We start from the raw sequence: 27473 nt of genomic DNA on the forward strand, positions 1-27473 counted from the left end.
GTTACAAAACTGAAGTACTGTCCAAAACTGATGTCTCAGTTGGAGAGGTTTTAGAATAAACCGATAAACTAAAACAGTAAAAGTCACTAGGACCAGACAGTATTCTGAAGGAACTTGGATCTGAAACTGCAAAAACTACTAACTGTGACATGTAACCTATCACTGAAATCGGTCTCTGTACCAGATGACTGGAAGGTAACTAATGTAACACCAATTTTTAAAAAGGACAGCTGAGATCCTGGCACTTACAGGCTGGTGAACTTAACTTTAATATCAGGAAAATTCATAGAAAGTATAGTAATGAACAAAATTATCAGACACATGGATAAATATGGATTTTATAAAAGGAAGTCATGCCTCACCAATCTGTTAGAATTCTTTGAGGGAGTCAACATGCATGCAAATAAGGGTGATCCAGTCAATACAGTGTACTTGATTTTCAGAAAGCCTCTGACAAGGTCCCTTATCAAAGGCTCTTAATGAAACTAAGTAGCCAGGGGATAAGAGGGAAGGTCCTCCCATGGATCAGTAACTGGTTAAAAGATGGGAAACAAAGGGTTGGAATAAATGGTCAGTTTTCACAATGGAGAGAGGTAAATAGCAAGGTCCTCAAGGATCTGTACTGGACACCTGCGCTGTTCAACATATTCACCAGTGATTTGGAAAAGGGGTTGACCGGCTAAGTGGCAACATCTGATGATGATACAACTTAATTCAAGAGTTAAGTCTAAAACAGACTGCAAAGAGTTACAGAACGATCTCACAAAACTGGGTGACTGGGAAACAAAAAGGCAGACGAAATTCAATGTTGATAAGTGCAAAGTAATGCATAATGGAAAACATAATCTCAACTATATATACACAATGATGGGATCTAAATTAGTTGTTACCACCCAAGAAAGATTATGGAGTCAGTGTGGATACTCTGTAAACTTCTGCTCAATGTACAGCAGCAGTCAAAAAAGCTAACTGTATCTTATGAACTATTGGGAAAGGGACAGAAAATACTATAATGCCACTATATAAATCCATGGTACACCTGCAGTTTGAATACTGTGTCCAGTTCTGGCCATCTCCAAAAGGATATAGTGGAACTGGAAAAGCTTTCAGAGAAGGACAAAAAAAGATGATCAAAAGTATGGAACAATTTCCATATGAGGAAAGACTACACAGATTAAGACTGATGAAATACATCCTAGAATACTCAAGGAGCTAACTGAGGAGATATCTGAGCCATGAGCAATTAGCTTCAAAAACTCTGAGAAAATGGGAGAGATTAAATACAGTGTCAATGTATAAAAAGGGGAATAAGAACAACCCAGTCATCTTAACCTCAGTACTCGGAAAGATAATGGAGCAAATAATCAGGCAATCAATTTGCAAACACCTAGAAGATAAGAAGGTGATAAATAACACTCAGCATGGATTTGTCAAGAATAAATTGTGTCAAACCAACCTAATACCTTTCTTTCACAGGACAACAAGCCTTGTGAACAGAGGGAAGTGGTAGATGTGGTATATCTTAACTTTAGCAAGGCTTTTGATACCGTCTCACAAACTAGGGAAATACAGCCTAGATAGAGCTACAATATGATGGGTACGGCTAAGATTGGTCATGGTTATTTTTAGTAAAAGTCATGGACAGGTCACGGGCAATAAACAAAAATTCATAGAAGCCGTGACCTGTCTGTGACTGTTGCTGCTGGAGCTCCACCGTTTCCCCTGCCACCGTGGTGGCTGGGAGCTGCAGGGTTCTTCCCCCCTACCTCCCCCCTGCAAGGCTGTCCCCGGTAGCTGGAAGCCTGAGGAGGGTCCCCTGAGGCGGCTGTGTCACCTGTCACTGGAAACCTGCAGGGGGACCCTGAGGAGGCTGTCGTCTGTCGCTGGAACCCTGCCATGGCCCCACTGGCTGCCAGCTCCAGTCCCACAGACCCAGGGGCTGAAGCAGAAAATTTCATGGAGGTCTCCAAAAGTCACACCTTCCGTGACATAAACATAGCCTTAATGATGGGTGCATAACTGGTTGGAAACCTGTTCCCAGAGAGTAATCATCAGTAGTTCACAGTCAAGCTGGAATGCCATATCGAGTGCAGTCCTGCAGGGATTGGTCCTGGGTCCAGTTCAGTTCAATATCTTCATCAATTATTTAGATAACTGCATAGAGAGTACACTTATAAAGTTTGCAGACAATACCAAGCTGGGAGAGGTTGCAAGTGCTTTGGAGAATAGGATTAAAATTAAAAATCATCTGGACAAACTGGGAGAAATGGTCTGAATTAAATAGGATGAAATTCAAGAAGGACAAATGCAAAGTACTCCACTCAGGAAGGCACAATCATTTGCACACATACAAAATGGGAAATGATTGCCTAGAAAGAAGTACTGTGGAAAGGGATCTGGGGGCCATAGTGGACCACAAGCTAAATATGAGCCAACAATGTAACATTCTTGCAAGAAAAGCAAACATCATTCTGGGATGTATTAGCAGGAGTGTTGTTAGTAAGACATGAGTAACTCAGTGCTAAGGCCTCAATTGGAGTACTGTGTCCAGTTCTGGGTGCCACATTTTAGGAAAGACATGGACAAACTGCAGAAAGTCCAGAGGAGAGTAACAAAAATTATTTAAAAAAAAAAAATCTAGAAAACATGACCTATCAGGAAAGATTGAAAAAAATGGGTTTGTTTAGTTTAGAGAAGAGAAGACGGAAGGGGGACATAACAGTTTTCAAGTACATAAAAAGGTTGTTACAAGGAAGAGGGAGAAAAATTCTCTCATTAACCTCTCAGGATAGGACAAGGAAGCAATGGGCTTAAATTGCAGCGAGTGTGATTTAGGTTAGACATTAGGAAAAACTTCCTGTCAGGGTAATTAAGCACTGGAACAAACTGCCTAGGGAGGTTTGTGGAATCTCCATCATTGGAGGTTTTTAAGAACAGGTTAGACAGACACCTGTCAGGAATGGTCTAGTTATTACATAGTCCTGCCTTGAGTGAGGAAAAATTAGGTCACTTTTCAGCAAATGGCTTCCACAAGCAATAGGCTTAGATTTGCTAGTTATATATAGCAAAGGATTCTACTGGTCCCAGGCAAGATTTTTAGTAGAATTTACACATTCCTGCATATTCATCTTATTTGTTCATAAAGTCATCTGTGCACACCAGCCTTATTTTGATGTGTTCTGATTTTACATGTGAACTTTTGAAAGTGAGACGATGAATTTCATATACAATTTGACCATTATAATCACAAAAATGTTATTTCTGACAATTCCAAGCATACTGCCTGTGATCCGAAATCTAAGTTGTGTTTTCTGGTTTTTACTTCCTAACTATCACCAGTAGCTCTGACACACCTAATATGTACTATAACTGTAAGATGAAACTGAGACACACTGATGTCTACTCAAGATTAAGATTCTACAGTTTGAATCTTAGTTTATAATTGCATGGACAGCAAGAAAGCCAGAATAAAATCCAGTATATCGCAGCAGTACTGGCTCCTGTAGTATTAACAGGAGTAAATCTTTGTCCATTGGAAAAAGTGAATATAAGCAGGCCTGGAAGAATAAGTTTATTATTGGTAAGCGCCCATAAATGTTGATTTCACCACACACAAAACCAGGACAAAAAAATATTTCCATCAACATGAATCGAAATTTACAGATAGGCAAAGAAAGAAAAATACTGCTTGATAACTTTCATTTAACTTTGTATATTTTGACATGTGATATTGACCATTTGTGTTTTAATAGTTATAAAGCTTTTGAACTCAACATTTACTCTAATTATTCTGATAGCCCCATAATTTCCCATAACTGTAAGAATTTAAAAATTGATAAAAAAAATAAAAAGCTTAAAAATAAACATTGATAATCATCTGTCAAAATTATAATAAAATAAATACAAAATTCTGTCAAGCCTAAATATAAGACTAACAAATAAGGTGATGACATTTTTATTTAGGCTGTAGTTTTCAAAAAACTGTGTGACTACAGCGAGACTCTTAAGGCTCTAGGTAAGTGGCCTGATTTTTAGGAGCAATGATCACCCAGAAAGTCCCACAGAATTTATGTAGCTCCAACTGTGGGAATCTCAAGTGCAGACAGATATTCACTAAGAACTGGTAGGTGCTCAGAACTTTTGAAAGTTAGGCTACTTATTTAAGGACCTAAATAGGGAAATAGGAGCTTAACTTTGGTCACCCATTTTTGAGTCACTTTTCTCAACATAATTTACAAATGTTAATTTAAAATGTATTTCAAGTTTTATTCAGGGTAAATTCTTTTGAATATCGAATTGCCAGGCAGAGCAAAACATTTTAGATTAAATTATCATTTCAACACACATGCAGAACTTGTATTGTACCTTTTAAAATAAGCTCCCATACTATAAATTCTCTTTTTTTAAGGAGACCAGAAGAGTTATGTTTAAGATTATTTTGTTCCTAGCTTTTAAACAAGAAACTTAAAATTACAATGTAGTTTTATCCTAGGAATAATCATTAGGATTCTGTGGGAGGTATCTGTATAATCATAAAAAAAAATTGTTGCAACTGGGAAGGCAAACAAGTATACAAATAAGTTTCTGTACAGGCAACAGGTACATAAGGGGAACAGATTAAATATGTTAATTTAATATTTTATTCATGATACCTCATGCATTTTGCCTCCAGGACATATTGAAAAGAACTGACACCACTGTTAAGTACTTTCTACTGCAGTAAAATTTGAATCTATAAACTCAAACTGAAATTGCCTATATTAATAAGAAACTAAACAGACATGCTGTGATTAAATTAAAAAACTGATTGCCAATCCATGCAAACTCCCTTTTATTTAGCTGGACAATTATCTGCACCTTGTTTTTGACTACGCAACTTCACTCCCATTTTTATATTTGAACTTCCACACAAAAAACTGTAAGGCTGTCAAGTGCAAGACATGTTAGGACACTAGCTCTCACACACAGGCTTGCTCTCCCAAAACCCTATTAAGCAGCTTCTCATATTTCCTATGTCTATTTTATCTTCACCTTCCTACATTTTCATTGATACTATCAGTCAGACCCTTCTGCTTCATCCTTTCACAAAACTTAGTGCCATGCAAGACGTACCAGAGAGAAAGAAGGTTATGTGTTATTACGCAAAGTCAGCTTTAAATTGTTAGATATGAATGAGGAATTTTAATTTATACTAAAGCTTTAAAACTGTTAAACATATTAATGCCTTCCCCCTCCCCTCCTTGTTAAAAAACAAACAAACCCCAGACTACTGCACTTATTACTAAGGTCTGCTAGCCTGTCATTTATCAAGTTAGATCATATATGAAAGTGTGTGGTTTTTTTTTTTAATTCAACTACACATGTTCACTGCATTAACATCTATATGAGGCAGATGATGTATGATTGTTTTAGTTAGATAAACTGTCACTTAGACTGCTGAGATACAGTACAGCACTACCAGAGATTTCAGCAAATCACATGCCAGCATATTTTCTTTTTACCTTGGTTTGTAGCAATCAGTCATTACATAGTAGGGCCAGTATGTTCAAGTAAACAGATTAAGCTCAGACAGGATTTAAATGTTATGTACACTCCACAGCATCACTTGACACCGGGATGGACTGCTACCTTCCTATCACCAAATCAAACTCCTTCTGTTTAGAAAGATGCTTGTTTTATTGATTCATTTAATTCCATGTCAATTTTATATTGTTACAATACAATATGAAAGTTACTGTGACTTTCAAAGGCTGAAAAAGTATTCAGTAAGGAAGCTGGTATTTTGTATTGCTCTCCATGCTTTACGCTAACAGACAACATGGTTTTCACATGTTAGTATAAGTTAAAATTTATGCAAAAAAGAAAAGTGAATGAGGCAACAAGAGGATTTTTTGGCTATTTAAACAATTCTTATTCTCTTCACTGCCATCATGTCAAAGTAGTGATGGAGGGAGGAAAAGAATACTACAAGATATAGCTTTGGATAATCCAGTGTAATTGCAGAGTTCCATTACCAAATTCTATAAGTATCACACTGTCTAATAATATATGAAAAGGCCAAGTTAAAGGGTTGAGCTATTTTGGAAAACAATGAGAGGAAATGGAAAGAAAGCAGTGAGTTATACTAAGTAGTGAGCCATCTGGCATAGGTCTTCAAACTAGACCCAACTGGGTTACCTGTCATGCAGCAACGGGAACTCTGTCCATTCAGGCCCTTGTCTACTGCCTGAACTGTGAGGTTCCCCCTAACTAGCACACTACAAGATCAGTTACAGTGGTAGATATTAGCAAGAAGCAAATAAGTATCTGAATTGGTCCCAACTTGTTTGGTGAACTAAAGAAAGTTGCTTCCTTCTGCTCTACTCCCTACTATGACCTTCTTCAACCACATTACTGTACACACACACACACAACCACATCTCTCTCCTTTTAGAGATTTTTTTTTTCTACATAAGAGTAATGATATGTCTGATCCAGTTACGGATAGTTGATATTTGGGCCAGCATGAGACCTCCTCATTCTATGCTCAGGAAGGTCCCAACATCTGCTATCTTCCTGTTAGACAGGATATTGATGTATAAGAGTTCACTCTGGCCACATGACAATTTGCTTTTGAAAAAAAATATTTCTAGACCAGTTATGTGGTCTTGTAAACAGTCACCTGATATGATAGGCTGGAGCTTTCAAGAGAATCATATTGGCATTTTTTGTTTTGGTCATCAACTGTTCTCCAAAGTCTATCTGGGCTGCTGCTCCTCTCAATTTGAGTACATTTCTTTAAGTTCAGGTGGTCTCTGGCACAGCTGAGGACACATTTCAGCTTCTCTTTGGTGTACCTGAGACACAGATTGTACGGGACCAGGGCATAGGCAGTCTGACCTACTGGTCACAAGTCAAGGATGGTTATGAGGTGGTAGTCAACGAGCAGGGATTGGAGTAATCACTAGTGCCAGGATTAATAGGCAAGAGTCAGGGTCAGAGTCAGGGACCGGAGATCAGAGTTACCATGCTGGAATCAGGAGGCAAGAGTCACTGTCAGAGGCTGAAAATCAGAAAGTGAGAAGTCACAGCAGGCCAGAAGTCTGTGTGGTTGCACAGACAACTTCTTAGGGCACCTTTTTAGTGAGCAATGGCCAATCAGAAGGCCCCAGAGTGCTGTCACTTTGGACCTTTTGGGCGGTAATTCTTGCAGCGCCTAATCTCCACAGTGCTCCTTGGATGTGGCTCCACGTAGGTTCCTGGTGGCGATATGGGAATGTCAGCTGTCCCAGTTTCTGCATATCTGGGTTCTAGTCCCACAGATTCTTATACAGAAGGAGGACCTTGCAATAAGTCTTGGCTATGTACTGGTGTCATACAAATTTGAAAATTTTGGAATATGAATCATACCAGACGCTGGGGTGGCTCCAGGCCCCAGCATGCCAAGCGCGTGCTTGGGGCGGCAAGCCGCAGGGGGCGCTCTGCCGGCGCCGCAAGAGCGGCAGGCAGGCTGCCTCTGGCAGTTTGCCTGCGGAGGGTCCGCTGGTCCCACGGCTTCGGTGGACCTCCCGCAGGCACGCCTGCAGCAGATCCGCCGAAGCCGCGGGACCAGCGGACCCTCCGCAGGCAAACCACTGGAGGCAGCCTGCCTGCCGTGCTGGGGGCGGCAAAATCCCTAGAGCCGCCCCTGACCAGACGGTTTAGGATGTGCATCAGCAGTTTTATGCAACATTTTAGGCCTCTAAAACTGTGGTGTACAATCTCCACCCATGTTTGGCTTGTGAGTTTTGGGGGGATTTTTAAAGTTCTTTATGATGATCTGCTGGAGGCCCCAATCGGCTTTGACAGAACTTAAGCTTTCATTTAAAAATAATTATTAGTGATTATGGTTGCAAAAAAACTATTTTACTGCTACTCATTTTCACAGAAATATCTAGCTAGTGTACTTATCCCACCCATCTAGCTGGATATCACAGAAATTAAAGGTGGAAAGATCTATTACGACTGGAGAGAAATCTCAGGCACTGGACTGCCCCAGGCTCCAATTCCTCTCTAGAGAAAGAAGCCAGTCAGAGCTCCTCCGTGTGTTAGATAGGTCAGAGCAAAAATTAAGGGTCTGATCATCAACTGGTCATTGAAACTTGTGGAAGGCAACTACTACTGCAAAACTCACTCTACGAGACTAAAATCATTTACTGACTCATCACAGCAAAATATTCTCAGGTACTTAAAACCTCACAGGTGAGTGGGACTTTTGTTTTCTGCTAGTATGGAAGACTGGCCCTTTACATTCAGCACCAAACTTTCACATAGACAACTTCAGACAAATGACCTTTTCCCACTTTCTGTCCAGTCAAATGTTCAAGAAACATGTGGCAATTGTGTGCTTGCTGAAAAGATCAAGAAGCTTCAAGATTCATTTGAGCAATGACAAAGATTTTCAAGAGGAACAAAAAAAATTCACCTAAATTCAAAAATAGTGTAGATTAGTTGAAATTAAATTACTCCAGACTACTTCAATTTAAATTTCATGAAGGAAACAACTGATTTTTTAAATACAGAAAATACCAGCCAAGCAACAGCTATCCAAAGTTATGTCACAGGGCTATTTGTACAAAACCTCTTTGAAAGTACTTATTTGTGAACTGACCTTTCTATTATGAATTTAATCATCAGTTAGAGGAAGAAAAACAGTAAAGGCCAAGCAGCAAGTAAGGCCTTTGTATGCGGGCAATAAAGTTTTCTTGTCTCCTTCTGCTGGAAGGCAGGCTACATTCACACTGCCTGAGCTCGCCCAGAAGTACTAACAAAGTACTGATATTTCTACAGGAATCTGAAATAAAAATAATAAAAAAAAAAACCACAAAAAACCACTCCAAACCTTACTGTGTGTTCCACAATATGTTCTGCCCCTTCGGAGGAGAAAAAAAAAAAAAAAGCTTGTCATCAAGAAGTTTCCAAGAAGCAGTACCAATCTTCCCAGAGATATTCGTTCCCCTGCAGCCTTGAAAATCAGATTTTATATGCATTTTGTAAGCTACTACGTTCACTGACAGTACTCAACATCATATTGAGTAAACATGTTTTCTCTTTAAGCTTTTTCAGTACAAATACACACACTATGGATAGGCTTGCTCCCTGCAACAAGGTCCAGAACCTTCTGGAAAATTCTGCTAGTTAGGGACTGTGAGGACTTTCCTTCAAGTAATGGAAATGTCCAGGTGAAGCTACGTAAGGAAATATGGCATCCATAAATGCTGTTCCTGACAAATGCCAGAAGAGCACGTCAAAATCACTCTGGTTCCTTCAACTTGCTAGCTGAGCCATTTCTTTGTTTTTCTCCACAGTTATGGACAGTATAGGTTTTTGTTTTTATCTTTTGTCTCAACAAAAACTTTGGAGACCTTTGGTTCCTGGAATTGCCTTAAACATGTGGATGGCAGACTCAACAAAAAAACCTGGGTTTAAGGAAGGCCTTTCTTGTGAACATGAATTTTCTGGTCTCAGACCCTTATAACTGATATCTTGGATAATAAGTATTTACCAATCAGTTCTCCAGCTGCCTTAAGTACACTAGAAAGGCCTATAAGGATGAAAATACTTTTCATATTCATACTTAGCTTAGCTTTTAGGACAGATTCAAACTGAGAACTGGCTCCATCCAGACCCTTCTCTTTAATTCTGATCAGAGGATGCCTTAAAGTTTAGTTCCGAGAGATCCTCATTGCTAGGATAGACTTGATAGTCTGCTATGCCAGTGGTTCTCAAAGCTGGTCCGCTGTTTGTTCAGGGAAAGTCCCTGGTGGGCTGTGCTGGTTTGTTTACCTGCTGCGTCTGCAGGTTTGGCCGATAATGGCTCCCACTGGCCACGGTTCGCTGCTCCAGGCCAATGGATAATAACAGTTCGTTATATTCCTTTCAGATCTAGTTAGCTGCAGACCCCTGCTGCATCCACTGTATAACCGCCTACCCTCCTCCCTATGTTCCATAGCCTCCTCACCCAGATGCCCAAGAACACGGGGGTGGGGGAGAGGAGGCGGCGGCTCTGGGCACCCAGCCACTCCACTGCTGAGGATGGCCCAAGCAACAGAGGGCTGTCATTCAAACAGTGTGATTTTTAGTGTGGCTACAATAAGCAATGTGACCTTGTCCTTCCCTCCTCCTCCACCCCACCTGGGCTACCTTGTCCGTTATCTCTTCTTTTTTTAAAAATTAATAAAGAATGCATGGTTTCAAAACAATAGTTACTTTATTTCGAAGGAGAGAGGGTGGTTGGCTTACAGATAATTAAAATCAACAAAAGGGGTGGGTTTGCATCAAGGAGAGAAACATACAACTGTCACACCGAAGCCTGGCCAGTCATGAAACTGGTTTTCAAAGCCTCTCTGATGCACAGCGCACCTTAGTGTGCTCTTCTAATCGCCCTGGGGTCTGGCGTGAAATGATTGTCTGCCGTTGCTTTCACGGCGGGAGGGGCGACTGACGACATGTACCCAAAACCACCCGCAACAATGTTTTTGCCTCATCAGGCATTGGGAGCTTAACCCAGAATTCCAATGGGCGGCAGAGACTGCGGGAACTGTGGGATAGCTACCCACAAGGCACTGCTCCGTAAGTCGATGCTAGCCACGGTAGCGAGAACGCACGCCACCGACTTAATGCACTTAGTGTGGGCATACACAATTGATTGTATAAAATCAATTTCTAAATATCGACTTCTATAAAATCGACCTTATTTCGTAGTGTAGACATACCCAAAGTTATGCAGGAATAGCTACTGCACTACAGACAAGACCTAACCAACTCAGATTGAAATAAATGTACTGCACTTATTAATGTGCAATTACATACTGCACTTCATATTCAAAGTTACTTCCCTTTTTTCAAAAGTACTTATATCTAGAAGTTTGCATAGCATTTTGTATCAGTTGTTCAGAGAGACAAGTTATTTAGAAACAAGGTCAAACTTTATTTTTGGAATGGATGTGCCTTTCATATTTCCATCATTCTACCTGCCCACCCATTCTTTTCTTGTAAGCAGGCACGTAACTGAAATTTACTTTTTGAGAAGGATTCCTGTAAGCTTCCAACCCCTACTATAGTTTTAAGAATAAAGGCAAGCAAACAGAGCTGAGAAACAGCATGTTGTATACATACACTTCATTACATTCATGAAGATGGTCACACAGCTAGCGCTTCCAATTTGCCAGTGCTGGTAATCCAGCATTGAGGATATTTTAGTGTTGCAGATTTGTTTGATGGGGGGTGAGGGGGGAGGGGAGGGAGCTAATTATAAAGAAACATCCTGTTTTTAAAAGGTTATATTTTTTAAATCCATTTTGTCATCAACTTCCATGAATTTTTATCCCTTTAGTAAAAACCGGCTTCTGGACAGCTTCCCAGTAAGAACCCCACAGAGACACTTTGGGTTGGTTGCTGGGCAGACAAACTGTGAGCATTCTTCTCTAGAATTCAGCTACTGAGGAAAAGGGGCATCTCATATACAGTAGAACCCAAGGGGGTCTGAGCCTTCCCAAGATTGGCCCACCCCTCCTCCTGCCCTGGAGGCATTTGCCCCCCCGGCCAGGCCAGAAGCTGGAGCAGGGCAGGGGAACCTGCCCCTCTACCCATGCCCATGGTGGAGTGGGGCCAAAAGCAGTCCCCTGCCAGTGTCCCCGGCCCACAGATCTCCCACCCAGAGCAGGTGGAAGGACCCGGGCTCTCCACAGCTGCCTGTGCAGCTCTCCCCAACCCAGCTCCGGCCTGGGGGTGGGGCCTCAAAGCCACAGCCCAGCCATGATCAGAGCCGCGCGGGCAGCTGGCATGGAGTCATGGACCCTTCATCTGCCTGGGCCAGGTGGGGAGCTGGGGCGGGTGGGCACCCAGCCCAGCAGCTGCTCTCAGCCCCCCTGCATTGCAGTCAGGTGGAGTGTCCATGTGGCTCCCACAACTACCCAGGCTCCCCGCTGGCCTCGCCAGGGCATGGGGCCTAAGGGAGAAAGAAGAGGGGAAGGGTGTGGGGTCTGCCCTGGCGAAATGTGGATGGGCCAGGCCCATCCACCTTCAAAAAGTGGGAGGACTATGGCCTCCCTTGCTCCGGCACCACTGGTAGAACCTCAAGAGTACCAAAACAACAGAGTTAATAACTGACCAGTCAACCACACACCTCATTTGGAACCAGAAGTACACAATCAGGTGGGGGGAGGAGAGCAAATACTATACAGTACTGTGTTAAATGTAAACAACTTAGAAAAAAAAAAGAAAAGAAAGGAAAAGGGAAAGTTTAAGAAAAAAGATTTGACAAGGTAAGGAAACCATTTCTGTGCTTGTTTCATGTAAATTAAGATGGTTAAAAGCAGTGTTTTTTTCTGCATAGTAAAGTTTCAAAGCTGTATTAAGTTAATGTTCAGTTGTAAACTTTTGAAAGACCCATTCAGTTACAAACATTTTAGAGAGTTACAAACTACCTCCATTCCTGAGATGTTTATAACTCTGAGGTTTTACTGTAACCCTGTAGCCATTTCTATACCCAAAGAAAGAAATGCCCCTTCCTTCATGGGCTCTGGATTGAAATCTAAATCTACACCTCATTGCTCAGGGATCACAGCTGTTATGTGTGGCCTCTAGGGAGGAAGAGAAGTTCTCCACTGATGGAAGAGAGGAAATAAAACCTCTGAAGACTAAAAATGAGGCCTTGATTTAAACCCCATACCCCCAAAGAGCATGGGAAGGGAGGAGGTGGGGAAAGAGAGAAGACACATTTTTAATACAGAGGAAAAGGGTTAGCTACAAACCTGTGCAATTCACATTCATATGCTGATACAAACCTGCCTATTTCCTTTTATGATTTCTAAAAGATCCTTTCAACATGAATCAACTGAATTAGCCTCTTAAAGTAGGTCGTTGCTGTAGCAACCAGTAGGCTGTTTGGACAACTCCCTGCAACAATGACCTACTTTTCAGCTCCTCCTAGGACGGCCTCATATAACCAGAATTTCACGTTCCCATCTGAAACATTCTAAAGAGAGAAGGCTAATCTTTAACTTATAAAGCCCATCTTTCCTGGAAACAAAAATAGACTTCCAGAATGTTCAGAACCCAGATCAATGAGTTCCTCTACACTAACTAGAAACATATTCAGTATAGAAACAAAACTATTCAGTACACATTCAGACTTCAAAAAGCATTTAAGAAAGTCAATTATTAAAACTCAAAAATGCTAACAGAAAATAGCATGAGAAGCTGCCACAATGAACATGGCCAAATGTAGTGTTGATTTCTGACAGCAATCTTCATTGTAAACAGGCTGCTTCACTACATCACTGAGAGAGGAGCTGGGAGAGATATTCCTGGATTACAGACTTGAATAATATTAAGGTTGTGACAAAACTCAGCAATGACAAAGTTAAAATTGATACTTTGCATTTAACCCTGTATAAAGGTAAGATGGTGGTAGAGGAAACATACAACATAAATCCAGGAAACAGCATTGACAGTTACTTGGTAACTTTTTATCTATCGTTTGTAACAAGCTTTGTGTTACCATTTTCCAAAAGAAAGAAATAAGTTTACCAGTACATCTTTACTTAGAAGTTTATGAAAACAAATCTGAATTTTAATAAAATTTTGGAGACAGCTACCTCTTAGATAAAACTGAAAAGTCAACAATGTTTTAGAATACATGGCTACTCGACCATCCAACTTCCCAACCATTTACATTAAGCCCACATACTTAATATGTGCAATAAAATGTTATAAGTGGGGGGAAAAAAATCACATTCCAAGAACAAGAGAGGTGCTACAGATGCAAATCCATTATTATACAGTATACCTGGGGTTTCTGATTTTTGGTTTTAACCAATAAACACCAGTAGAGCACCCCCAACATAAAAAAGAAACAGGTATTTATCCAATAAACACCAGAAATGGTTACTTGTATCTAAGGGCTTGTCTACACAGAGCAATAATATGGACTAAGAGAATGTGATTTCTAAAGTGTGCTATGCTGCACATTAATTGGTTACCTGAGACAATTCTGTGCCAAAAAATTTTAAAAAAATTAAAATTCTGCAAAAATTTGCTCATTGGCAGGTGCAGGGGCAATGGGACTCTCTTGGGGGGGGGTGTCGAGGTGAAGGTGGTTGTGGATCAGTGTGTGTGGGGGAGGTTTGGATGCTGGGAGAGTGGGGGTGCACGGGGCTCATCAAGGTAGTCCAGGTGGGGGAGGGCCCACTGGGGTGGAGGTCCAGGAGGGGCTGTGCATGGGGGCTCTGAATGCAGGGGGTGAGAATTGGCAGAGTGGAGGTTCAGGGTGTGTGTGTCTGGATATGGGGAGTTGGGCAGATGGGGGAGCAGCTCCCTGTACAATGATCCTTTCCTCTGCAGCTGAGGAGCAAGGGGGGCAGGAAGTGGGGATGTGCATGTGTGTAGCTTCCTGCAGTCAAGGGAGCTTTCTGGGGGTGGGTCTGACCCAGCCCTGGCCACTCCTTGCAGGGGAAGAGGAAGTCCCCTCCTTCCCAGCCCAGCCAAGACTAGCAGCTGAGTCCAGCGCAGGATAGGAGCCACTGGTCAGGGCATCCCCAGCTCCCGCCACCCACGGTCCGCCAAAATGCCCAAAATGGCATGCGTGTGTTCGGTTTTGCAGCTTCCCTTTGCTTCCCCGTCAAAAGTCATTTTTCTGCGGGGAAACAAAGAAATCTGCAGGGGACATGAAAGCTGCACTTGCGCAGTGATGCAGAATTCCCTCAGGAGTAATTGGTGCGTGTAGACCCTGCTAGCATATACCAAAGGTTCCCTAGTATGCTTTAACAGAGAGCTCTTTGAAGCTGTACTACATTAAACTGCACTAGAGAATATTACAAAAAAATGACAGTAGTATATACAATAATGAGTAATGTATATAATATACATTCAGGGTGGATAAAAATCAATTTAAAAAAAATCCAATTTTTTTTGATAAAATGTTTTGAGAAAACTATCTTTAGGATTTTTCAATTACGATACATTACAGCTCAAAGATATCTCATCATGGAATAGAGATTATAAATTCTAATTCTATAGTATGAGACAATATATTCATGCAACGTTTAAGAAAAGTTTTGTAAACAAATTCGAATAGTTCATGGATTCGGGACCCAATCTCATGGGGTTCCAGGGGCTTCTGTACAGATTATTTAGGTAAATCTTTCTACCTACCCAATGGGGCTCAGTCTAGTGTCTCACTCATCAGAGATGCTTAGTTTTGCAGTTCTCAAACTGAGGATTTGTGTCTTCAGAGATAACATGCTTGCTAACAGCAAAAATGTTTTAAATAAATAAATATATAGAGAGGTGAGAAATAACAGACCTCAACCCTATTGTCCCTCTGCAAATTTGTGTACAGAGAGTCAATCCCTTATCTCTATATAAAAGTTTCAAAAAGTTCAATGAATAGAAGATTGTTGGGGCAGAATAGATCTAGACAAGGAGAAGAAGTCTGGAAATAAATGTGAGAAGGGAGAGCCAGGCTGTAGAAACAAAAGTGAAACTGTTTGAGCAGCATATTATTCCTTTGGACTAATTCATTCCAAATTGAGAAATCGTTTGGGATCTGAAAAAGCAGGAAAGCTGTTTTTTCTTTCCAGATTATGAAGAGGAAAATGAAGGTGAAGATGACTAAATTAGCTGCAGAAGCCAATATTTTAAGTTTCTCATGTTGACCTGGCTGACAGTCTATTTGATTTTTTTTTTTAAATATTTCATTTAACTATTTTAGTTAAAAACAATTTCAACAAAAATAAACCTGATTTTAAAAAACTTGAAAGTTTAAATTAAAAAATTCATATGCTTGTTTTGTTAAAATATTATATGTTTGCTGTTGAAGAAAAAATATCCATACTACATAATGTTGTTGCTTTAGTTAAAAAAAACAATTTAAATGTCTGTCTAGTGATGTTCTTCTCCTAATACAGTCTGGCAAGAAAATCCTCCAAATGTTAATGATTAACCTGTTGAATTGGAGATAGTTCACCTCCTAATGACTTCATAAATATCTGCTTCAATTACCTAACAATCATTCATTTTCTGATATAGCTGTAAAACTAATCTGAAAAGTGTTCAAAATAAATCACTTAAAAAATGTAATGTGTACCTTCTAAAAATGAAACCTACATCTCTCTCTGAGTTGTGAAGTATATGTATTAAGGTTATAATAACCCATGCACTTTTATGTAGAAATCCATGATTAAATCGAGTCTTCCTGACTAGTGATTTAAATCAAATCCACCCTGTATACATTACAGTACAAAGAGAAAGCCCCCTCCCCCCAAAAAATTGATTGACATCCTCGTAAAACTCAAAAATTGCTAAAAACAAACTCTGAAAAATGAAATTAATAAACCCTGAAGAATAGAAGCCCCACATATGCCCTAATGAAGACAACATTAATAGAGAGGTTTGAACAGTTGTCTATGGGGAAAGAAGTAACTTATTTGTATCTTAAGTCTTGACAAAAACTGTAAGTTAATAAGAAAACTATTTGAATCCATGACAAATGATAACATGGATGTAAAACTTTGGATGATGTTCTAGCACCCAAGTCTTGGGTAAATCCTGTAAACATTATGAACCTCTACTACTCCTGCAAATAGCACTTCCCTAAACACAGCAACACAATAAATTAAGACCATTGCAGTTTTACTTTGCCACGGCTAGCCAAGTGCAGTATGTGGAATCCTGAAAAGGTAAAAAAAGGGAGAGCAGAGAATACTTGAGGGAAACTCAAGAGTAAGATGAGTGTTGCATCTGTTCGGTGGCAGAGAATCTGAGTTCTAGACGGGAATAGGCCTATTCTGCCGTCACACTTCTGAAGACAGGACAGGAGTACTTGTGGCACCTTAGAGACTAACAAATTTATTCGAGCACAAGCTTTTGTGGGCTACAGCTCACTTCATCAGATGCATGTAGTGGAAAATACAGTAGGCAGATTTTATATATATAAAATCATACACACACACACACACACACACACACACACACACACACACACACACAGAACATGAAACAATGGGTGTTACCATACACACTATAAGGAGAGTGATCAGTTAAGGTGAGCTATTATCAGCAGGAGAGAAAAAGAACGGTTTGTAGTGGTAATGAAAATGGCCCATTTCCAGCAATTGACAAGGAGATGTAAGGAACTGGGGGGGGGGAGGAGGAATAAGCATGGGGAAATAGTTTTACTTTGTGTAATGGCTCATCCACTCCTAGTCTTTATTCAAGCCTAGTTTGATGGTGTCCAATTTGCAAATTAATTCCAATTCAGCAGTCTCTCGTTGGAGTCTGTTTTTGAAGTTTTTGTTGTTGTAATATTCCGACTTTTAGATCTGAAATCAAGTGGTGAGGGAGGTTGAAGTGTTCCCCAACTGGTTTTTGAATGTTATAATTCTTGACCTCTGATTTGTGTCCATTTATTCTTTTACGTAGAGACTGTCTGATTTGGCCAATGTACATGGCAGAGGGGCATTGCTGGCACATGATGGCATATATCACATTGGTAGATGTGCAGGTGAATGAGCCCCTGATGGCGTGGCTGATGTGATTAGGTCCTATGATGGTATCCCCTGAATAGATATGTGGGCAGAGTTGGCGAGGGGCTTTGTTGCAAGCATAAGTTCCTGGGTTAGTGTTTTTGTTGTGTGGTACGTGGTTGCTAGGGAGTATTTGCTTCAGGCTGGGGGGCTGTCTGTAAGCAAGGACTGGCCTGTCTCCCAAGATCTGAGAGAGTGATGGATCGTCCTTCAGGATAGGTTGTAGATTCTTGATGATACTCTGGAGAGGTTTTAGTTGGGGGCTGAAGGTGATGGCTAGTGGCGTTCTGTTACTTTCTTTGTTGGGCCTGTCTTGTAGTAGGTGACTTCTGTCAATCTGTTTCTTCACTTCATCAGGTGGGTATTGTAGTTGTAAGAACCATTGATAGAGATCTTGTAGGTGTTTGTCTCTGTCTGAGGGGTTGGAGCAAATGCGACTGTATCATAGAGATTGGCTGTAGACAATGGATCGAGTGGTGTGGTTTGGATGAAAGCTGGAGGCATGTAGGTAAGTATAGCGGTCAGGAGGTTTAGTAAAGAGTGGTGTTTATGTGGCCATCATTTATTAGTACTGTAGTGTCCAGGACGTGGATCTCTTGTGTGGACTGGTCCAGGCTGAGGTTGATGGTGGGGTGGCATTGTTGAAATCATGATGGAATTCCCCAAGGGCTTCTTTTCCATGGGTCCAGATTATGAAGATATCATCAATGTAGCGCGAGTAGGAGTGTTAGGGGACGAGAGCTGAGGAAGCGTTGTTCTAAGTCAGCCTGAAGATAGACTCTGGAAGAAGAAATGATCAGCCTCCTGAAGATGATTTACAAGTGGGCCCATAGGATTTTCCAAAGACACGCCAACCTCTTGCCTGTCCCCAATACAAAAAGAATTACAAAAAGCGGGGGGGGGGGAAGATATCTACACTAACCCCACTACAATTTTCATTCCAACAAATTCCTACATACATGCAGCACTGCAGAAATATAAATACCTCTGAGCTGGACAGTGGTAGCCAACTGCTTTATTGGAAAGGAAAATTTTGGTCAAAGAAACTGGGAAAACTCTACTCAGCTGAAGAACATCATGTCCAGAAAAAGCAAGCAAGACCTGCATTTCAAGAGACCCATCTTAAAACTTTTGGGGTTTGAGGGAAGATATAGCATACTGATAGGGAGATAGCAAAATTCAGGGAATTTTTTTTAATTACCCCATTTTTTTTGCACACAATATCCTTGCTTGGGCAAGTAACTGGTGATTTGCCAGAAAATTTGAAGGAATAACTAAGCAAAAAAAATCAGTTTCCTTAATTTGAAGATTTTTCTCTTCTCTCCAATGAAGAAAATGTCTTGAGTCAGGAAATTTTGTTTAACCTGATGATAAAAACTGTTTTTCCTGTAATATCCATATGGTACTACTCTTCAAGAGTCACTGGTCACTTCACAGAATTAAGATACTTCCATGACCTGACTGTCCATATTCCTTATTACATGAAAGGAAAGAGAAGACAGCAATCAGTAAATCAACTGTATGTGGAGAATTGGTTAAAAAACAAAGATTCACTGATAATGTCACATATAAACGGTGTACTTGACTAAAGGAAAACATTTTATATATCTGGATTGCATGAAGGAAGCAGCCTTCATGTCCACTGAGTAATAAGTAGTCCCCAGCTGGGATTTCTTGGGAGTTATTTCCCAAAAGTCTTGATTTGACCATTCCATTCAGTTTTAGATTTTTCATCTTGGAAAGAGAGTCTTCCATTTTCTTGGCACCAACACAGACATCAAGAACAGAGTAAGTCAGACTGCCATTATTTAATTAAAATAAATACTGGGCAAAAGAAGGAAGTTATGTCAGATTCTTGGTGGGGAATACAGGAAGAGAGAAGAGCTCAAATGCATATAATTCTATGGCATAACCATTAATAATTCCTTTCAGAACTCATTTCTCCTCTGATACTTAGTCCAGTCAGAGGTCCACAGTCAACTTTTCACTCATGAAATGCTGGATATTCCTCTGTTAGAGTTGGAGGGTATAAAATGAAGAAGAGATCTTGAAATCACTGATGAGCTCTCCCCTAAAACCACAGACCATCTTAATCTGAGGAATGAAAAGGCAGTTTATCCATTACCCACGGGATTGGTCTCTAAACAGTGTAAACCCGGACTAGAACTATTTCTCTTTCCTATAATAACTGAAACTTATGAAAATCAATTACTCAATTGCTTTTCTGAGAATTTCCTTAACGTACCTCCTTCAAAAGGTGTTTGGATGATGATGAATGTGGATACAGGGATCTGCATTTCAAACCAAGCCTAATTTCAGGAGTATCTATTTATGTTGTATAATAAATAAAAAAAGATCATACTATTATTAAAATGTAGCATAAAAATCAATGACAACTCTCATATTGTGCTTTTAACAGAAGTACATTATTTTCATCCACAGATCTCACAGTGCTTTAAAAAGCAAGTATCATTATCCCCATTTTACAACTGGGGAAACAGACACAGAAAAATGACATGACTTGCCGATGGTCACCCAGAAGAGCAGGGAACAGGCTGTTAGATGCCTAGATCAGAAGAACAACACTTCTCAAAGTAAAAACTGAACCCAGGACAGCTGCTGCATTTTAGTTCTTTTTTTTTAAAAAGAGTGTTAATTTCTCACATCCTGAGAGAGAGCTCTCCCTTTCTATTTACTTGCCTCTCCAATCTTCTCCCTTTTCCCTTCATATCTAAGGACACTGTGCTGTTTACAATTGCTGTCTGGAGTTCCTCTCCTCCAACTCCATCCTAGACCCCCTACCATCCAGCTTCTGCCTTTACCGCAACTGAAATCACTCTCACCATCTCTCATGACATCTTAATCAAATCTCAGAACCATCATTTTCCTTAACCTACCGGTTACCTGTGACACAGCTGACCATGGCTCCTCTTCTTGAAACTCTTGTCCTCCCTCGGCTTTCATGACTATCCTATCCTAGCTCTCTTCCTACTTTTCTAATCACTCTGTCATCTTGTCCTTTGGAGGATCCCTCTCCAGCTTTCTGCAGGAGTTCCACAGCGCTCTGCCATTGGTCCCTATCTCTTCTCCTTTTATCTCTGGGTAATCTCATCTGCAAACACAAATTCAACAAGCAGGTCCCAGCACAGCGAAGTCCTTACCAAATAAAATGCACTGAAGTTATTATGTGCCTTCACAGTGAGAGACTTTCAGAATTGCTGGGGTAACCTAAGAGACACCTAAGATGGAAATTCAAGCACCAGATGTATGAATATTTCACACTTAATAATTCTTACAAACCATGAAGGTGAGTTTGTTTAAAAAATTACAGAGGAATTAGATTCGAAAAGTTGAGAGCATGAAGGAACATAGGGTGCTGGAACTGGGGGTGCTGCAGCACCACCTGGCTTAAGATGGTTCCATCATATACAGGGTTTACAGTTTGGTTGAATGGCTCTTAGCACCTCCACTATACAAATTGTTCCAGTGCCCCTGGAAAAGAGAAATAAATGATTGTACCTCTACTTCTCTGATTGGGTAGAGCAACAGACTATATTAATAAGACTGGCAGTGCCTCAAGCCAGGAAGTTATGAAGCAAAGGTTATGGAGAAACTCCACATAACGCCTCCCTCCCTCTCCCAAATGAAACCTTCTGCCATAAAAAAAACCAAAAAAAAAAAACCCCAGCACCTAACATTATAAGCTACTGAACACGCCAAAATATTCCCACAGCAAAAGAACAATTCAGTTCAAAATAAAAATACATTAACTGTATGCAGAGTTAATATTTTCTCATTTCAAAAAAAACAAACAAGTATTTTAAAGAAAACAGAAAGAAGAAACCAAAAAAATTCTACCACACGAAATTAACAGGATGCCTAAGGTTTTCTAAAACTACTCCTTCATACCAGCATCCTTCCCAACCAACAGGAATCAAGGAAAACAAAAGAAATGTAAATGATCAGCCAAACTGAATCCTTACATGGCAAGACAATGAAGGAAAGAAAAAAAAAATACGTGGAAATCTCTCTATTAATCAAATGCCAAAACAAGAGTAAAAGCATTTTCTTTCATCCTGAAGCCAAACGTGATCAGAGTGATTTGTACTCTTTGCTCGTAACAGGCAAACATATTCAAAAACAGTCAATCTGAGACAAAGTCATGCTCAAACCCTTTATAACCTATCTTGAAAAAAAAGTTATACCTTTAACTTTTGTATTTTGAGAAGAAGAGTTCACAAGTCATTCAGTTTCTTCTTAAAATCTATGGTTCCACTGTGAAATGAGAGCTACATCATTTTTTTTGAGGGCAGAATTTAAACCATGTAAAGTAAAGTAAGAGTAACTAAACAGCCAGTTAGATTTCTTAATATATGTCAGGGGTGGCCAAACAGTGGCTCATGAGCTCTTTTACAGTTAATGTGCAGCTTGCAGAGCCCCCACACCTCCCCATTCTCCACCTACCAGACTGGGGGGGGGAGGGGGGGAGGGCCGAAAGAGAGATTGGGATCTCTGCCTTGCAGCAGTATGGTAGGGTAGGGGCTTCTGCCCAGCGGGGAAGGGGGTCTCAGGGCTTCAGCCCCATGTGGCGCACGTACCGGGGCTTGGGTCTTCAGCAGGAGCAGGACTGATGCCCAGAGTCCTGGCAGCTGTGCCCCAGCTCTCAAACTTGTGAAGACTGTCATATGCAGCTTGGAGGGTCAATAAGTTTGGCCACCCCTGGTATATGTCAATGTCAGAAATGAGACACATAACTCTGATATCAAGGAGCTAAGGACAAAACTTCCATTTTGCATCTTCCTGCCCCATGTCCTATCACTTTTTACATTAATTTAATCAATCTTCTGTTAGGACAGAATCCTACATTTGAGAATGGAAATGAAAAATTTGTTATCTAGAACCAGTACCTCTGGAATGATCAACAGGGAGATATACTTAGGTGCCAATTCAACAACTTGAGAGGCAGAATAATAATCAAAAGCATGGGGGTATTAAGTTTTAGAGGGCGTAGGAAAGAAGCCAAGAGAAAAAGAGGTCAGTAAGGCCATGTCACTGGTTAGTAATTATACTTGCTCAATATGACAACTATACAAAAATACTAATTCACACAAGAGTTACCTGCATGGTTAAGAGGAGAATTTCCCATACAACATCAATATATTGAAGTATGCTCTCAATATGCCAGGTTAAAAAACCCTGAAAACCAGAAATACTGCAAATGTCTCTTTATTTTGCACAACTTATAACATGAATGGAGGAATGATGACTGATGTAAAGACAGCTATCACAATGTAATGTTATTTCTAAGAAGAAACAAAACTTAGTCTCCTCTCATTTCTTTTCTAGTTTTATTCTAGCATCTTTTTCTCTGCCCATTCTGTTAACCATGCTTTAACTTCAAAGATAGATGAAAACCTGACAATGGTAGTCACTCCGGATGCACTGATTTTGAACAAAAGGTGACAGGGACTGGAAGAGAATCTGGGTCACTGGTCCAGCCCTTTGCAAGACAAATATTTTTGTCTACATAAAATTTCCTCAGTTTAAAACCCTCCCTCAACCCAATGCTAAACTCATGTTGATGAAAAAATGGCACTGTAAATTAGCAGCAGAAAAAGGAAACTGACAAGAAAGTTTAAGATTTTCAGTTGCTGAGTGACCATCTGTTCCTACTCACACAGAGTTGTTGTGTTATTGTTTTGCCAGTGCAATGCCCTGTTCTGTAAAAATACATGAGCAAATAACCAATATCTGAGAAGATAAGCGCTTGACTGTCAATTTCAGCTGCTGAATGATAGCTCCAAACTGAAAGAGCCATTTTACAGGTCTTGCGCACACACTACAGCTGTTAAAAAAAATGAAAACAAAATTATGAAAAAAATGTAAATTGTTTCCATTTAGTTCAAAACAAACTTATTTGTTTGTTTATAAACTTATTGAAATCATTTTGGTAAATAGTTTTTGAGACTAGTTTTGTTGGTATCTTAATGGTGGCTGTAAATTTTACTTGAAAAAGCTTTAATAAAACACATAATAAAGAACTATGAAGCAGAAGGCTGAGTCTCTGGTACATAAACTGTGTTTATAGCAAGAGCCATATAGGCACTGAAATCTGAAGCAATTCAAATGGTCTCTTGGGAGAGGGTGCTGCAGTATCTGAAACTAGTTCTGGGAGATCTCTGATCTTGTTGGAGAGGTGAAGGATTAGTACAGAGCAGGCATTCTTCCTTTAAAAAAAAAAAAAAAGTCTCCGAAGTCCTATGTTTTTCTTTTAGACTATAAATTCTTCAGAGCAGGGATTGACTTTGTCTTCTGTACAGCACTAAGAATATTTTTAGACTAAGCAAACACATGTACTAAATATGAGTAATATATATTATACACATATAATTGTATACTGAATGGTTGCCAGAAACCCAGAGGATGTTAGTATTAATATTAATGAGGCTCTTCTTCTTTAGTAGGTCCCATGAAGTTCACACCTGCTCACAGATCATAAGCTTCCATGCTGCATGCTGACCTTTTACAGACTAGAGACTACAGGAGTAGAAGCATATCTTGATTTGTTTCTCCATAATATTACATATTTCAGGATACTTAACATTCTTAATTCCTACTCCACTAACAAACAAATTTAGGAACCTGCAAACTATTTTAAAAACATGAGACTTGCCTTATTCCTTTAGGCTGGCTCCAGCAGATAGAATGATTAGGAAATATAATTTCACAGCTTGTAATGGCATGTACGTATTCTACCATAAAAGCAGAAATCTCTGAATTGTTTATAAAGAAAAAATGTTTTTCAGTAGAAAGTATCTGCTGAAAACAACTTGTAAAGACAATTGTTGATCATCCCATTTGGAACGAGTGTCCAGCAACAACTGTACATAAATACCACCCTATACCGGAAACCTACTGACCGCTATACTTACTTACATGCCTCCAGCTTCCATCCCGGACACACCACACAATCCATTGTCTACAGCCAAGCTCTAAGATACAACCGTATTTGCTCCAATCCCTCGGACAGAGATAAACACCTACAAGATCTCTATCAAGCATTCTTAAACCTACAATACCCACCTGCTGAAGTGAAAAAACAGATTGACAGAGCCAGAAGAGTACCCAGAAGCCACCTACTACAGGACAGGCCTAAAAAAGAAAATAACAGAACACCACTAGCCATCACCTACAGCCCCCAACTAAAACCTCTCCAGCGCATCATCAAAGATTTACAACCTATCCTTAAAGATGATCCCTCACTCTCACAGATCTTGGGAGACAGGCCAGTCCTTGCTTATAGACAGCCTCCCAACCTGAAGCAAATACTCACCAGCAACCGCACACCATACAACATAAACACTAACCCAGGAACCTATCCTTGCAATAAAGCCCGATGCCAGCTCTGTCCACATATCCATTCAAGTGACACCATCACAGGACCTAATCACATCAGACACACCATCAGGGGCTCGTACACCTGCACATCTACCAACGTGATATATGCCATCATGTGCCAGCAATGCCCCTCTGCCATGTACATTGGCCAAACCGGACAGTCTCTACGCAAAAGAATAAATGGACACAAATCTGACATCAGGAATCATAACATTCAAAAACCAGTGGGAGAACACTTCAACCTTCCTAACCACTCAGTGACAGACTTGAAGGTGGCAATTTTGCAACAAAAAAACTTCAAAAACAGACTCCAAAGAGAGACTGCTGAACTTGAATTAATATGCAAACTAGATACCATTAACTGTGGTCTAAATAAAGACTGGGAATGGTTGGGTCATTACACCAATTGAATCTATTTCCCTATGTTAAGTTCTCCTCACACCTTCTATGGGCCATCTTAATTATCACTTCAAAAAGTTTTTTTTCCTCCTGCTAACGATAGCTCATCTCAATTGATTAGACTCTGCCTGTTGGTATGCATACTTCCACCTTTTCATGTTCTCTGTATGTATAAATATCTCCTGTCTATGTGTTCCATTCTATGCATCCGAAGAAGTGAGCTTTAGCTCACGAAAGCTCATGCTACAATAAATTTGTTAGTCTTTAAGGTGCCACAAGTACTCCTGTTTTTTTTGCGGATACAGACTAACACGGCTGCTACTCTGAATCCTGGCATAATTCTAAGTTGATAGTTAATGCATGTTTGTCAACAAAAATGAAATATCATAGGAAGGGTACTCTAGTACTTCTATCTTCTCAAGACTATAAATAGGACTACCATGAGCAGAAGTTGGCAACTTCCAAACATTTAAAGAAGTTAGCTTGTCCATGAAGTACTCTGATGTCCTTGAATAGAGAAAATTATATAAACTAAAAGGAAGTTCTTGTAGAGAAGGCTCTAAACTGGTAGCCTAGTAAGTCAAAGTTCTCCTCTTAACTCTGCCATACATTCCTTGTATAACTTTGGGTAAGTAACTTCATCTTTCTGTACCTCAGTTTCATCATTTGTAAAATGAAGTTAACACTTCTCAGCGCTACAGTTCTGTGGAGGCTAAATTAGCATTCATCCATCCAAGGACTACAGGCTCTTTGCTGATTCTACATGAATTCCAAGATAGTATCAGTTTATTAGAAAAGAAAAACCTTTCAGACAAATACTGAAGTTTCAAGTAAGCTCATCATTTTGTATGTATAACCTAGCCCCACTACCCTCTCCCTTATTTCTTCTTTTCTTGCGATGTCATCTCTTTATTATACAGGTAACTTTAACTACGGAGCTATGACAGATAAGTGCAAAACTCAAAGCAGGATTCAACCTCTGGCTACAAGTTAGGTGTGATTCCCAGCTCAAATACCCATATTCACACTAACTTGCATCTGAATGTGCTACACTACTCTTTTTAGCATGCTAGCTCAGATGAGAGCTTCCACAAATGTGAAGATGTAGCTACTGTTTGGTATGAATGTTCGTTAAACTTGCATCTTCCTGAAAATGACATCACTTATACTTTTCAGGGTTGAATGGATTTTCTGAGAATTTACATATAAATCTGTTAAGCAATGTGTCAAAAATATTAAAAAGTCCTTTCGTGAATTCAATACCTGGTGTCAGTGCATTTTTTGTCTCAAAATAATCTCAGCTCAGGTATTTACAGGAAATAACTGACCCACTCTACTCAGCACCAGTGAGGCCTTAGCTGAAGCACTGCATCCGGGTCTGGGAGTCAAATTTATGAACAAATTGGAAAAAGTCCAGAACAAAAGTGATGTTCTTTTTTCTAAACTTTTCTTTTCTCATAGCTATAAAAAATTGTTCATGTTTAGTCTTGAGAAAAAAAAAAGTGATGGGGACCTGACAGTCCTCAAATAGGTTAAGAGCTGTTAGAGATCAGTTGATCACCATCCTTTTTATATGTCCACTGAAGGTAGGACAAGCAATAATCAGCTTTATCTTCAGCAAGGGAGATTTAGGTTACATATTAAGAAAAACTTTGTAAGTGTAAGGATAGTTATGATCTGGAATAAGTTGCAAGGGAGGTTGTGGAATCCCCCTTATTGGAGGTTTTAAAGAACAGGTTGGACAAACACCTGCTGCCAGGGATGGTCTAGGTTTTCTTGGTCCTGCCACAGCACAGTGGGCTGGATTAGATGACCTCTTGAGGTCCCTTCCAGCCCTGCATTTCTATGATTTAGAAGGTAAGCTCTTCGGACTTGCATACACTAGTTTCTTTCCCTACAGTTTCCAGCCACTGCTACCAGCAATACCCCTCTACTGGAAGTCACGGCGGCTGCAATCACTAGTATTTAACCTAAATCATCTAGATCTCCTTGAATCATGATTACACAACACAGTGGGTTAAACGCCAGGGACTAGCAGGAGCGCTGCCAGGGAGGCGGGGACTCCCTTATTTGGCGCTGGGGCAGATTTTCTTTTGAAGGGGGGAAGCGCCTGGCACTCTGGGCGCTGAC

General features: G+C 40.2%; 1 protein-coding gene across 1 annotated transcript in view; it reads right to left on the reverse strand.

Annotated features, from left to right (window-relative positions):
• Nucleotides 1–27473, reverse strand: part of CRY1 (cryptochrome circadian regulator 1) — a 77658-nt gene that overhangs the window by 49777 nt on the left and 408 nt on the right. The window lies entirely within an intron of this gene.

Source organism: Mauremys mutica, chromosome 1 (assembly GCF_020497125.1).
Source record: "Mauremys mutica isolate MM-2020 ecotype Southern chromosome 1, ASM2049712v1, whole genome shotgun sequence".
In the NCBI taxonomy this organism is placed as follows: Eukaryota; Metazoa; Chordata; order Testudines; family Geoemydidae; genus Mauremys; species Mauremys mutica.